This window comes from Drosophila ananassae, chromosome 2R (genome assembly GCF_017639315.1).
Source record: "Drosophila ananassae strain 14024-0371.13 chromosome 2R, ASM1763931v2, whole genome shotgun sequence".
NCBI lineage: Eukaryota > Metazoa > Arthropoda > Insecta > Diptera > Drosophilidae > Drosophila > Drosophila ananassae.
In genome coordinates, this window is record NC_057928.1 from 8,792,682 (window position 1) to 8,805,405 (window position 12,724).

At 42.0% G+C, this 12,724-nt stretch overlaps 1 protein-coding gene and 1 long non-coding RNA gene across 2 annotated transcripts in view; one reads left to right on the forward strand and one right to left on the reverse strand.

The window, feature by feature from the left end:
• The window catches only part of LOC6493644 (frizzled-2), an 89,470-nt gene that overhangs the window by 35,446 nt on the left and 41,300 nt on the right, over positions 1-12,724 (reverse strand). Inside the window, exon 5 of the mRNA XM_044715139.1 lies at positions 6,500-6,547. The gene's annotated coding sequence lies outside the window, so the exon portion shown is untranslated. The remainder of the gene's footprint in view (positions 1-6,499; positions 6,548-12,724) is intronic.
• LOC116655914 overlaps positions 1-12,724 on the forward strand; it is a 28,173-nt gene that overhangs the window by 4,039 nt on the left and 11,410 nt on the right. The window lies entirely within an intron of this gene.

Below are 12,724 nucleotides of genomic sequence, written 5' to 3' on the forward strand. Positions count from 1 at the left end.
TTGAAATTGCCCAAAAAGGAATAATAATGAATGACTGAGAGTATCGGGGAACTCCTAAGGCCCTGAGACGAATCAACTGGACAGCGAGCTATGCGAAATTCCCATGGATCTAGATTCCAGAGCGTGTTAAATCTCAGGGTCCCTCAATGGCCTTCGTTCGCTTCCAGTCGTCTAGCCGTTCGGCCATTGAATGCGGCCGGCTCTGTCTCTGTCTGGCAGCTGTGAAAATCCAATTTCCAGCACGCCTAAGCGGATGTAGTCCTGGCATTTTCTCGAAAAAAGGACACAAAAGAAACCAAAGGACACACATGCACCGGCGTGCAAAAGAAGGAGACGGAATGCGAGCTGTGATAGACATGCCACTGGCATTTAAGTGACATTAGCAGTTGACATGTCTCGTCTGCGACTGCGGTTGGTCCCAAGGTACACTCGAAGAAAAGGTGATATTGTTGGGAGAGACTTGACCTGGTAGAAATAGACCAGAACCATATGTAGCTACCTACTTTGTCTCAGTGCCAGTGCCTTGCCAGGACACAGGAAGGATTTCTAAACAGCTGAAGGTTGAGCGCTTTAGAAATTACTTTCTGTTTAGACAATATTATGGATCGTTTAATGCCATCCACTGTTGACAAATTGTTTACCCATTTTCCTCAAATCAATTGAAGCTACCGACTCTGTCGCCGAGGTTCAATCAACTCGCGACCTCTGACCTCCTGTCTCCCATCACCCCCATATCGTGTGTCACTCGTCAAAAGTAAAACAAAAGCGGAGTTAACAAACGGAATAAAAAGGAAACTTTTTCTATTTCGAAAATTGGCCAGAAACGTTGAAATAATTCCGAATGGTAAATATGCCACAACACGCCACGTCAAAAATGAAAAGCAAACTCCGAAGGGTTGGCCTGCAGCTTTTGATCAACTTTCCTATTTCCATCTATGCATTTTTCACTGCAAATCATGCATAACGATGGCAGGTGGGATGGGGCATGCCCCAACCGCACTGTCAGCCATCAGAACTCGTCAATTTTCCATATAGTTAAGCAATTTCCTGCACAACTCATGATATGCACTATTGCCAGCTAAAATTGTGGCAGGATAACCTTTCGAGTAGCCCCAGACAGGGAGATGATTTGGCATTTGATTTATGAGAAATTGATTAAATATTTCAGACTTCTTAAAGTTTGTATCAGAGTAAGGAAATTATACTTTTTATTCCATCATTTTTTGAATAAATACTCAAGTACTTTAATGCCATTATATAACTTCTTTTCAACCCAGCCCTCTTATTCACTTTTGACAAAGCTACTGATTTATGATATCCATATTCATATTTTGACAGGCCCAAGAAGAAAAGGGTAAGAATGAAACTGAATGCCGACAATTGACGCCCTTAATCTTAATCTAAGCGTCAGTTCAGAGGGGGTAACCTCGATCCGGGCTGCCAACTGTGTGATACAAATCTCCCGATAGCACTGCCTGGTGACAACTGAAATTACTACGACAATTCAGAGTGCAACCGTGCAAACATAAGGCAGTAGTAAGGGGCAGCAGGGGCAGCGGTCTTAAAATAAATCGCTGGAAATCGAAAGAAATGCGCCATAAAACACAGGATGTGGAGAGGGTGAGACTCGAACTCAAACTCATACCGAAATCGAAACAGAAACTGAAACAGAAATAAAGAAAAGCGTTGACAGTTTTAGGCAAGCTGTCGATCAAAAAAGCAAAGAGACCCAGACCCAGACAGAGTTCCAATTCCATAGTGCAGTTTCTTCAGTTCCTCGGCACAATTCACACCTTGCCCTGAAAAATTATAGGGGATATGGTTACGGGTATGGAGGTACGGTTGTAAAATGCGCACAATCAGTGCTTCAAATCTAGAAAAACCAACAAAAGACTCGAACTGAACTGAAATGAGTGGGGTTTGGGTGAGTGGCAGCCCGTTTTATCAACAGGCTGTGGGCGAGGGGTATCCAAGACCTCATATAACATGTAATAATAAATAGAAAAAAAAGTATAGGTATATATATAAATATATATATAAAATATGACAGAGCGAACTGTTTGGTTTGATAAGACCCGGAATAGGTGAAATGTTTATGACTGCGGCATGGCTACACTATTTGCCAAGGATAAACTGACGGCCAAGGATATTATCAGTTAACCTATCCAGGTAGATAGGATGGAATATCAGAGATTATAATTCTAATAATTATGTAGCAATCAATACATGATTCCCTTTTAAATCAAAGACTAACGTTTACATTTAAATTCGATTTGGCAAGCAAAGAAATCCCTGAGGTAGCTGTAGAACTGTTGAACGGCAATAAAATCCAGCTCAGATATTTATGACAAACAATCAACACACCACTCGTAGCACAGCAAACACACATGGCTTGTACCGGTAGCTGAAAGCTATATATATTCTATATATGTGCGGACTACAATATCTATCTTTATATTTATCTATATTTTATTTGTGGACACACTCGCAAGGCATTCGAATGAGAAATGCATTGATATGTAATTCAATAGCAAAACTAATAGACTGCCAATGCTATTGGAAATTGCAGTTGCGAGTGCGAATGCAACTTCTATTGAGGCGACCGACCACCCCAGGTGTGTGGCGGCGATGCCATGCGATTCCTGCGCTGTTTACCTTCGATACAATCTTGGCCAGGTGAGTGCAACCGGCACGGGCATAAATCAAAGCACAACTCGAGACTTATCAAGATATGGCAGAGCCAGCAGGAAAGTTGCAGTTGAAACAACAGTTATCAGCACTCGAAGAAATCGGCTATGAAGTTACAAGTCACATTATGAACCATCATAGCTAGTTTTCTCCCAAAAACTTTATCATTATGGGGCTGAGAATTTCCCAAAGTGTCTATAACTGCAGTGGCATGAGTAATCGACGAGGCAGATGAGTAGTAGAGCGGGCTAAAATGTTAGAAATGAATTTTAAATATTTTATCGATGCACGTTCGTGACTCACTTGAGTCGCAGTCTAAGTCTGGTCGCCTTTTTCCCGGCGGACGCTCGCATTTTGATCGAATATGTGGCCCAAGCCACAGAAATCCCCAAAGAAATATCTCAAAAGGGGAGTCCGGACTCCGGACAAACTACATATGTATTTGAGTCACGTAGCCAGGCGGAGCATGTAAATGACTTGGGTGACAAACAGACTATAGACTGATATTTGGGGGCGGCAGTGGGATGGCTGGCATTAGGCTGGAAGTCAGACCTTGTCACATTGTCTCGAAAGCCCAGGAAAAATTAGAGAGAAGGAGTTTGCTTTGCCGCTTTGCTTTCAGTTTTCCCTTTTGGCTTTCTGGGGGCTGGGGTTGAGGTTTTTTCGGGTCTTTTAACTTGTTTTGCTCATTCGTGACACGCGCCAAAACACAAATTTCAGTTCGATTTATGCAATTGAGGAAATAAGTCCGTCGACTGAGGAAGATTGCTTTCGGGCTGTGGCTTGTCTTTGGCTTGGATTGCCAATAGAGTCCGATGGGGGATGGGGCCATGGCGAGCACACGAACTCCAATAAACGTTTTGCGGCAAATGCGAAATTAATAATTAAGCGGAAAGTAGGAAGTTGAGGAATATTTATTGCCAATGTCAATTGGTTTCTATACGAAGTGTGATTACATTTTGGTTTAGAAGGAGTTTTCTGAGCCACTACTGGTAGAGGGAAATATATGATCTCATAATACAATCTTTATCTCAAGCTACGCAGTTCTTATAAAACACTTCTAAAGAAATCGAATTGATATTTCATATTTCCAATGAAATTAAATACACAATACCATTTGATACCCTCGCATATCTCATTAAATAAATCATTCTAATAAACTTGTTCGCCCAATCCCCAAAAAAATGAAACCCTAACAAGATTCCAGCATGATTACTCTTTTCTGAAGCTCGAAAACGAAACACTCCTCAGCACTTTGTATTGGATCCCACACACATTGAGGAATTTATGGGCCATGGCTGTCTCATAATTTCAGTATGCATTTCTGTTCAGTATCGTATTTTTGTGTTCTCCTTAGGATTTTATTTTATTTTACTTTACTTTTTTTTGTATTTTATCAGCCGCAAACGCTTACCATATGTGGGCAATGCCACAGATTGCTCATGTTCGTGTTCGAATGCAGCGGGTAACTTGAGAACTTATTCGAAAACGACTCGGCTATCCGGGCATTTATTTCATTAACACGCAGATCGGGGGACAGGATAAAAAAAGTAAAAACGCAAAGGGAAAAAGGAGAAAAAGAAGGAGACCCAGTCAGACCAAAGAAATTCATTAATGTAAAAAAATTCGAATAAGAAAAATCAAGACGATGCCCGGCGAACGATAAAGCCAACGACATGCGACTCTCGAAACTCCTCCTTCCCGGCTCGACCGCTGGGTGACAAAGCGTTTGTAATTTATTTAACTGCATTTTTGTGGATTCGATTTCCGAGGATAAACCAAGGGGCGCTGAATTTGTATACGCACGACAGATTAATGCGCCAGTGTGATGTCAAAGATACAAAGGTGCACTGGGAAAATCAAGGGATTCAAGAAGTTTTAATAAAAGGAAAGGTTTTCAAAAAAGAGTTTCAGGACTATAAGATACCTTGTACCACTTCCCTTATTTAGTTCTCATTTCAATTGATTTAAATACTATTCTATAATATATTTCTCCTTGTGTACCAATACGGGAAAAAGATGCTGGTCGAAAGCATGAGGCTCATGTTTTTGGAGTCTGCGGCAGGTAAAGATGCTTCGATAAGATACACTGCATGTATCCTTTCGGTTGCCTGCATTTCTCTCTCTCTTTCTATATGTGTGTCTGGCAGGCAGGGCAAATATAAATATTTATGTGGAAAACAGCAGGCGTTTTGTCAAAATATTTGTGTAAGTCGCTGGAAAGGAGACCTCAGTCGGAGCAATCCACATTTTGAGCTAAACAGATTTCTGATTCTGGTTCTGAACTCTGGCTTGTGGTTATGAGGGTGATTTGTACCCGAAATATTGTTTACACACCCGATTCTGTTTGTCTTTATCGATGCCTGCAGTCAGATAGTATTAAGTCATTCCGTCTGGAAGAAAAGAGTTTTCCCTTGGATTTTGTGGGTTAACTTTATATATCCAGGTGCTGGATGCTGGCTGTTGGTTGTTGGTGGTTGCCGGTTACGCCTCTGCTTCCTGTCTTTATCTTTGCCATGAAAAATAGCTGGCTCAGAAAGGTCTGTCCTGGCCTGGTCTGGGCCGGAGGGGTATGAGCTAAGAGCACATAATCCTTTAGCCCTGTCATAGCAAAGAATTTCGCAAAGTCCCGAGTCTCCTGCATTGCAGCATCTGTCCCATTGCGATACTCTTCTGGGGCAATAAATCGTTTCAACTGGGCTAATTCAATTCTAAAAGGCTTTTGCTGTTACATCTAATCCAGGCTTAATTTCCATGTGTATCATGATAAATATTGGTGTATTTTTTTTAGAAAACAAATTTAATTAATGGGTGTTTTATGTGGGAGTTGTCTAATTAATTAGAGTTACTCAGTGGGCTTATGTTTAATAAATTCCAGCTGAAAAATAAATACTTCAAGTAGATACTATATTTGTCGGCTATACCTTCTCAAAATGTCTTCCCAAATAGCTTCTAGTCTACAGGATAACCCCTATTTTTTGGCTGGCTTTAATTTTTGCCAAGGGTAGCTAGTCAGCTTCTGCTTGCGGTCGACTTGCCGCATTATCCTATTTTATTTACTGCTAATGTTGCGCTTTTGACGTCTAAATCGCATTTGCTGTGATTTTTTCTCTACTTTTTTCTTATTTACTTAGTTTTTTTTGGCCCTGGCCATGGCATAAAACACATCATTAATTTAAGACGATGGTACGGGCCAAACACAGCACAAGCACACACTCTGCCGTTCACACACATAAATACGGTATTATAAGAAAGGACTAACGGGCAGAGCTTCATCATCAAACGAGCCAAAAGTCAAAGGACTTAAGTAGCATTGGCAACAACAGCGGCAAAGAACAAAAATTAATTTAGCTTAATTCGTCCACGAAACTTCGGTTGAGCGTGTCCTCAAGTTGGAGGCCAGAAACCAGGATTCAGGATTCTGGATTCAGATACTCCAGCCAGTAGTTGAGTGTGTGTGTGTGTGAATGTGTGTGCTTGTTGGACTCCTTCGGGGCTCTGCTGCTACTGCTACTGAATCCTTTAATCCCATTGCCTGCCAGTTTAATTATGTAGTTTATTAGGCGGAAATGAAAAAGCGAAAGCCAAAAGCGGAAACGGAAACCAAGCGACGACCGAAAGAAGTCGGCGGAGAGTAGAGCCCCAGGACTCACACTATTTATATGTGAACGTTGGAGGACGAGAGGGTGGTAGAGGCCGTTTCACCCACTTTCTTCACGGCTGGAACTCTCTGATTCTCTGAATCATTTAACTCTACTTTGCATATAAAAAGTCTACCAAGGAAAAAAGGTTAACTCTTTTTTTCGCTTACCGTCTTTTGAGGGAGCACTCTATAAACTAGACAGAAGACAACATGGGCCTGAAAAATAGAAACAAAGGATAGGAAAATTAGTTAATAAGTCAAAGGAAACTTGAAGTTTTTATTTTAGAATGGGAGGTCGAAGCTAACATATATATTTTAATAGAAAGTTATACAATAGATTAATAGAAAGTTTCAACAAAGAAAGGTTTAGTAAATAAGAAGTCTTAAATAACAAGTCAAGACTGTTAATATTCTTTCAAAATTCAAAAATATATATTCCATAAAATATTATATTTCAATGCTAGATCAATCCTTTTAAAATGCCCAACCTAGTTAACAAATGTTGAAAAAGAAAAGGTCAAAAGTCTCCATTGTTTCAAGGCTGAGTGGCCTGTACTTGTTATGGAAAACATTTTTGGGGAAAAAGGCTCCAGCATTCATGGCTGGCAGGCAAGCGGCCAATTTTCCAACTGTATTCTGAAGGAATTTTCGTAAATTGCCCCACAATCAGCATAAATTTTGTCAGCTAGCCCAAATTAGCCTGAGTAGAGGCTGAGTAGGGGGAGAGATTGCCACAGAAATGCTTAGGTCCAGACCCCCTTAGACACTCCATCGCCTTGCGCACTCCGCAGCACTCCTCGTATTGAAAGGCACAAATTTGTGCTAATGAGTTTTGAAATAGGGATTTGTAGGTGGCCCGAGTCGACCTGCTTAATGCTTGGCCAGTTTCTCGCCCCGGCGACTAAGCGGGTCATCCATTCCATCCAATCTCGAATAACCCCACCTAACCTTACCTTACCATGAACCACCTCATCCGATACAGAATCCCAGTTAGTCACGTGTGTCGAGTCGAGTTGGCCGGGGTCGTAATTGAGTTAAACTTTTCTAGGCCAGGCCCAAAGGCTTCGACGACGTGTTTTTCGTTTCGTTTCGAAGTGGAGTGAGCCAAGCGATTGCATCAGTCGATGGTAGGAGGTTGAAACTCTTTTGGCCCCGGCAGTGGAAAGTTTTTAAAGCCGGCACAAAATTGAAAGTGTTTGCCATCTGTGTGTGCATATCCGAACTATATATCGAACGTGCCATAGAATTCATCTAGCCAACCGACAAATGCTAACACAAGCCAAAAACCCATTGAAATATGGTCAGGAGTTGCGTTTATGCGGTGGAGGAAATCATGAAGATGGTTATCAAAAGATCATCAGACTTTATATTTAGTTTTTAATGGGAAAGCTTAGGTATTAACAGGTTACTATAAGTTGTATTAAAGACTAATTCTAGCACTTCTAGCACTACAATGTCGCATAAACCTCCAACACCTCCCATTTCCATTTGATATTTTTTGATTTTTGGATTGGTTATCCAAATATGGCATGGCTATAGCCTGGCCGCTTTACTCCGATCCGATCTGGAGTGCCAAAAAGCACTAGACACCCGCACACAATGGAAAGTGCATTTACATTTCTGCTCGAATGGCGGGAATGGGGGGCCGACTGGGCAGGCGTTCCAATTGAACCAGCAGGCAGCCTGCACTCCAAATGTTATTGAAATATTTATAAGTTAGACACCCACATGCACACACATGCGCCAGTGAGACCTCAACACTTACAGCAATCAAATGCACACAATAAAACATTTTCAATAACTCTTTCGACGCTGCGACTGGAACCGGGACCGGGACCGGGTCCGGGACCATTAAGGATTGAATAAACCCCTTCAAATCACCCAGAACCACCCAGAGCCGAAAAACCCAACAAATATTTTCAACAGCACACACTGGGAGCCCCCAATAGTAGTTCTACGTAGTTGGTAAGTGAGTGCATTTGGGATAGTGTCCCACTGGGCCAAAAGCCCGCCCAATGAGCCCCTAGTTGCAAATGGAGTTGGGCAATGTCAGTGCAGGCACTGGAAAAAATACTTTAAAAATTTTTTAAAAAATCGTCAAATTTTTAAAACAAGATCTAGACTATTTCTAATGATTTTAGTTTAGAAATATATCAAATTATTGGCTTGGATTAAGAATATGAGTTGGTTCTATACATATTCTTCCAGTGCAACTGAGAGTGGAGGCAAAACAGAGACCGCTCTTCAAGTGGCTATCAATCGTTGCCCTTGCCGGTTTCTGTTTCTATTTAATACCAAAAACCAAAAAAAAAATTCCCAGCTCCTCTCAACTGATGATGGAATTATTTGCAGTTAAAATCTTCTGACCGAAAAACTATAGAACCGTGGGCTCTTGAACAGGTTTTAGATATATTTTTAGTTGGCTGCTCTCCGGGCTACTATTCCCGTATGAATATAAACGAGTATTTGATTGCTTTGAAAACATACAGTTGAATCTCTGGGTTTTTCCGCATTTCTATCTTCTGGTTGAATCTTTCTTTCCTTTTGGTAAATTACTAACGAGTTGCCTCGGTTTGCTGTGGGTGGGCTTGGGCTTGGGCTTGGGCCTGGGCTGGGCCTGGGCTTGGGCCTCGGGTTCTATTTTAGCGAGGGTGAGAAAAAATAAAATGCAAGTCACGTACATGGGTGGGCCGGAGCGGGGAGTGTGGGCCAAAACGCGACATCAGCAAGGACATTGTCAAACACAAAGCTCGCCGCTCCTCCAGTTCAGCATATCCTAGGTCCTTCGCTCCGCCTGTCTTCGGCGTCACTCAACGGCGCTGTTTGTTTGTCAACAACCCGAACCCATCAGCACCCTCACTTCTCTGCTGGAGAAAAAAAAAAGGGAACCCCCCTCATGCCCAAAACCCCTCAAAAACGCAAATTGCGCAAATCCTTTTAAAGGCAACGGCAAAGCGAGTGCCGCCATCCTTGCTCTATGCGTATCTCCCATACTCCTTGACACCATCGCCACCCCCCTCGATAAAAACAGGGCACCCCCTTAGGTCCATGTTGGCCATGTTTAAATACGCAAACAGCCGACAGAAGCTACGTGCTTGGAAAATAATTTAAAAGCTCAAAAGGTGAGCAAAAGCAATGCACATAGGCACGTCCTGGCAACAACACCACCGCCAACAAAGGCACCAACAAAGCCCGGCAAAATTTGTATTTATTATGGCGGAGATTGATGAATAATAGGATACCCTTTTTGGTGGTCAAGAGGGTCAACAAGGACCACAAAATATTAATGATAATCAATATACTGACCACTAACTTTCTGACTAATAAGATTGTAATCTATATTAGATAAAATAGAGAATAAAATACCTCCAACCACCAACCATCTTCTGGCATTACAGGGTACCCACAAAATGGCGTTTAAAAGCCACCAAACCCAACTCTATTCAAGGTTTAGCTTTTGCTTTCTTTTCCTTCCTTTGCTTCTTTTTGTGCTTTCAACTCGTGTGTTTGTTTTAAAAATTTATGAAAATTTGTTTTTCCCCAAAGCAGGAGCCAGGAGCTAAGAAGGAAGCCCCAGCCGGCAAACATCAAAAGACACGACAACAACGCAACTGCAATCGTGAGTGAAAAAGGCCAAAAAGAAAGCAAAGCAAAGCATCCGGATTCCGGAGAAAGGAGCGGAGATCGCAGAAGCAATCATCTGGGCAATTTGCATTTTCAATTTGTGGCAACAAACACGGGGCCAGAGATAGGGGGATAGGGAGAGTGTGGGAACCGCAGAATGCCGCCTAAAACGCGACCTAACGAAGCAATAATCAATTATCAATAAATTTAACCGATGGCACGCCCCAACGCCCACCCGGAAAGCTCTGGGCGCTGATTAAGGATGTGTTTGCAAAACAGTTTCCCCTCCACTCCAGCTCCAGCCAGCTGCCTGTCTTTGGCTTTTATCGCCGATGTCGAAGACATCTCGATGGTCTTTATGAGCTGCCGAGTGGGGAATATTTGCCAACCGAGTGGCAGGTCTGGTCTGCAGTCTCCAGTCTGGATCTGTTTCTGCCTCTGGTTTCTGGTTTCATCCTGAAAGTGTGTCCTGTATCCCTACCCCACCTCTCAGTCACGCCCTCGCCGTGCTTTAATGACATTTTAAGCGCACAAACACGCACGTATGGAAAGCCCGGCAAGAAGAAATATAACGCAGTCTCTGTGTAAAGGAGGTTTATGGAATGCCTTTTAGATATTTAGAATTTAAAAAAAAAATATATTAAAAAATATAATTCTTAAAGAGAAAATAACTAGAAACAAAAAAATTAATAAAAGAAAAGCATAACCCCTTTATATCCTTTTTCGAAACCGCTATTTTTCAAACACCATCACGCATAAACGGAAATTGAGAGCACAGATGACAGTTAACGACATCGAGACACCTTAACACCTTTTCTGCCCAACATAATGGTACCATACCAGGACCAGAAGCAGCCTTGATCCTTGAGAATGCCGTCGTCTCCTGTTATTGGTATTCCGGCATCCTGTGCCTTTGCTGTCTTATCCTTGACTGCATTTTGGCGGCACTTGCTTTCTGGTTTTCCACCCTTCGCCGCTTTGCAAATTACTTTGCAAAAATGAAGAGACAGTCGCCACAGTTACCACTCTCACCTGCCACATTTGCCGCCCTTGCCACACAGGAAACTAATTATTTTTGAAAATTTTAAACTATTTATAAAACCCACCCGGAATTGTTGGAAATTTTTCATTCGAAATTGTTCGAAACTGTGCTCGAAACTTATTTAATTAATATCTACCAAGTTCCTAAGCACTATTTAAATTTTTCGAGTGTACAGATGCAAGGCCACTCGAGAGGGTGGGGAGATAAGATAGAATCCTGTAGCCAGGACCAAGGACTTGCATATCTATTCCAGCTTCGTTGCCTGTCGTCGAGTGTTTGCCATTGCCCGCTGGCATTAGAGAAATGGCGACATTTGCCCGGTCGCAGGTCCTTGCTTCCTTGTGCAGCTTCTTGATATCCTGCGTGGGCCCAGGATAGAGGCAGAGGGGATCCTGGCTCCATTTCTCAGCTGTCTGCTCGGTGTCTGTTTGCTGCCAGGCAGAAGCTGCCGCACTCCACAGGCAAAACAGCAACGTAATCACCTTTTGCAATTAATTTAAGTGGATTTAGTGTGCGCCGGGTTTTTGCGTATTTGCCTCGCTCCATCTCTCTCTCCTTCCCTGTGGCTGTCCTTTTCTACACTGGGTCTGTGTGGCCATATTATGGCCATGTTGAAAAATGGCTGACTAAAGGTGTTGATGAGCTGTTGTTGTTGCTCAGCTTTTGGCAAATGACTTTGACTCGAAGCGGGGATTCCCCTGGCTGGCTTTCCTTTTTTGCTCCTCCTGACTGGGAGACTCGAGATTAGGCCCCAAGTCCAGGGGTGTGTGTGTGGCAGGCTAAAGTTTTGGCAGGTTGCAAGCGTAACGCTTCTAGTAGATTACACCCAAGGAATTTTAATGCCCAACAAAAACTATTCCCCAGCGGTTTTTGCTCTAAGCGGATAGGAATTTCGACCATGGACTGGAGATTAATGCAAGTTGCAATTTATATTAAAAGTATTTCTCAGTCAAAGTATCTCAACAAAAAATGTTAAAAGTAAATAACTCTTGACATTCCTTTATTTATTGTTGGGTGGCTATGGAATCTAGTAACAGCAACTAAAAATAAAAGCCATAAATCACAAGTTAAGCCCACATATTTGTAGATTCATCAGAAACCAAGGTATAATATTACTAACCTACCTTTTAAATGCAAATCAGAAAACTCCATTTTTATCTTCACAAAAACGACAATCAATCGTTTAACTTTTGAAATCTAATCAATGGAGAAATCTCGATGAATAGAGAGATTACCAACTCCGGCTATAAAATTTATTTCAGAGTTGATCAGTTTTGTTTATTTACAAAACCCTTGCCCCCACCAGATTGCTTTGCATTTCCACTGAAATGCTCTATAGACTAGATAGAAGAATAAAAAAAAAATAAAACTAAACTCAAGACGATGCGACTGAAGTCATCTCGACTATTTGGATCGCGTGTTGTTGCTTTTGATTTATTTACTTGGCCCCGTCTGTGAGACTGCTTCTATATTTCCTTTTTATGTACAGTAAAAATTCACATAGTTTATATTGACTGGAAAATAAATACAAATAAATCAACACAAATGGCTCGGTGCTGCATGCTGCTAGCTGGTGGCTGGCGGGTTGCTCATACGACGCGTTGTCTCCTCGCGACCGACTGCTGCAGTTAATTTGTTGAACTCACGTCGGCGTCGAGATATTTTGTTTACTCGAAATGTTTACACTGCATTTTCACAAAACGGCATCATTCATAGGAATTCTCAAT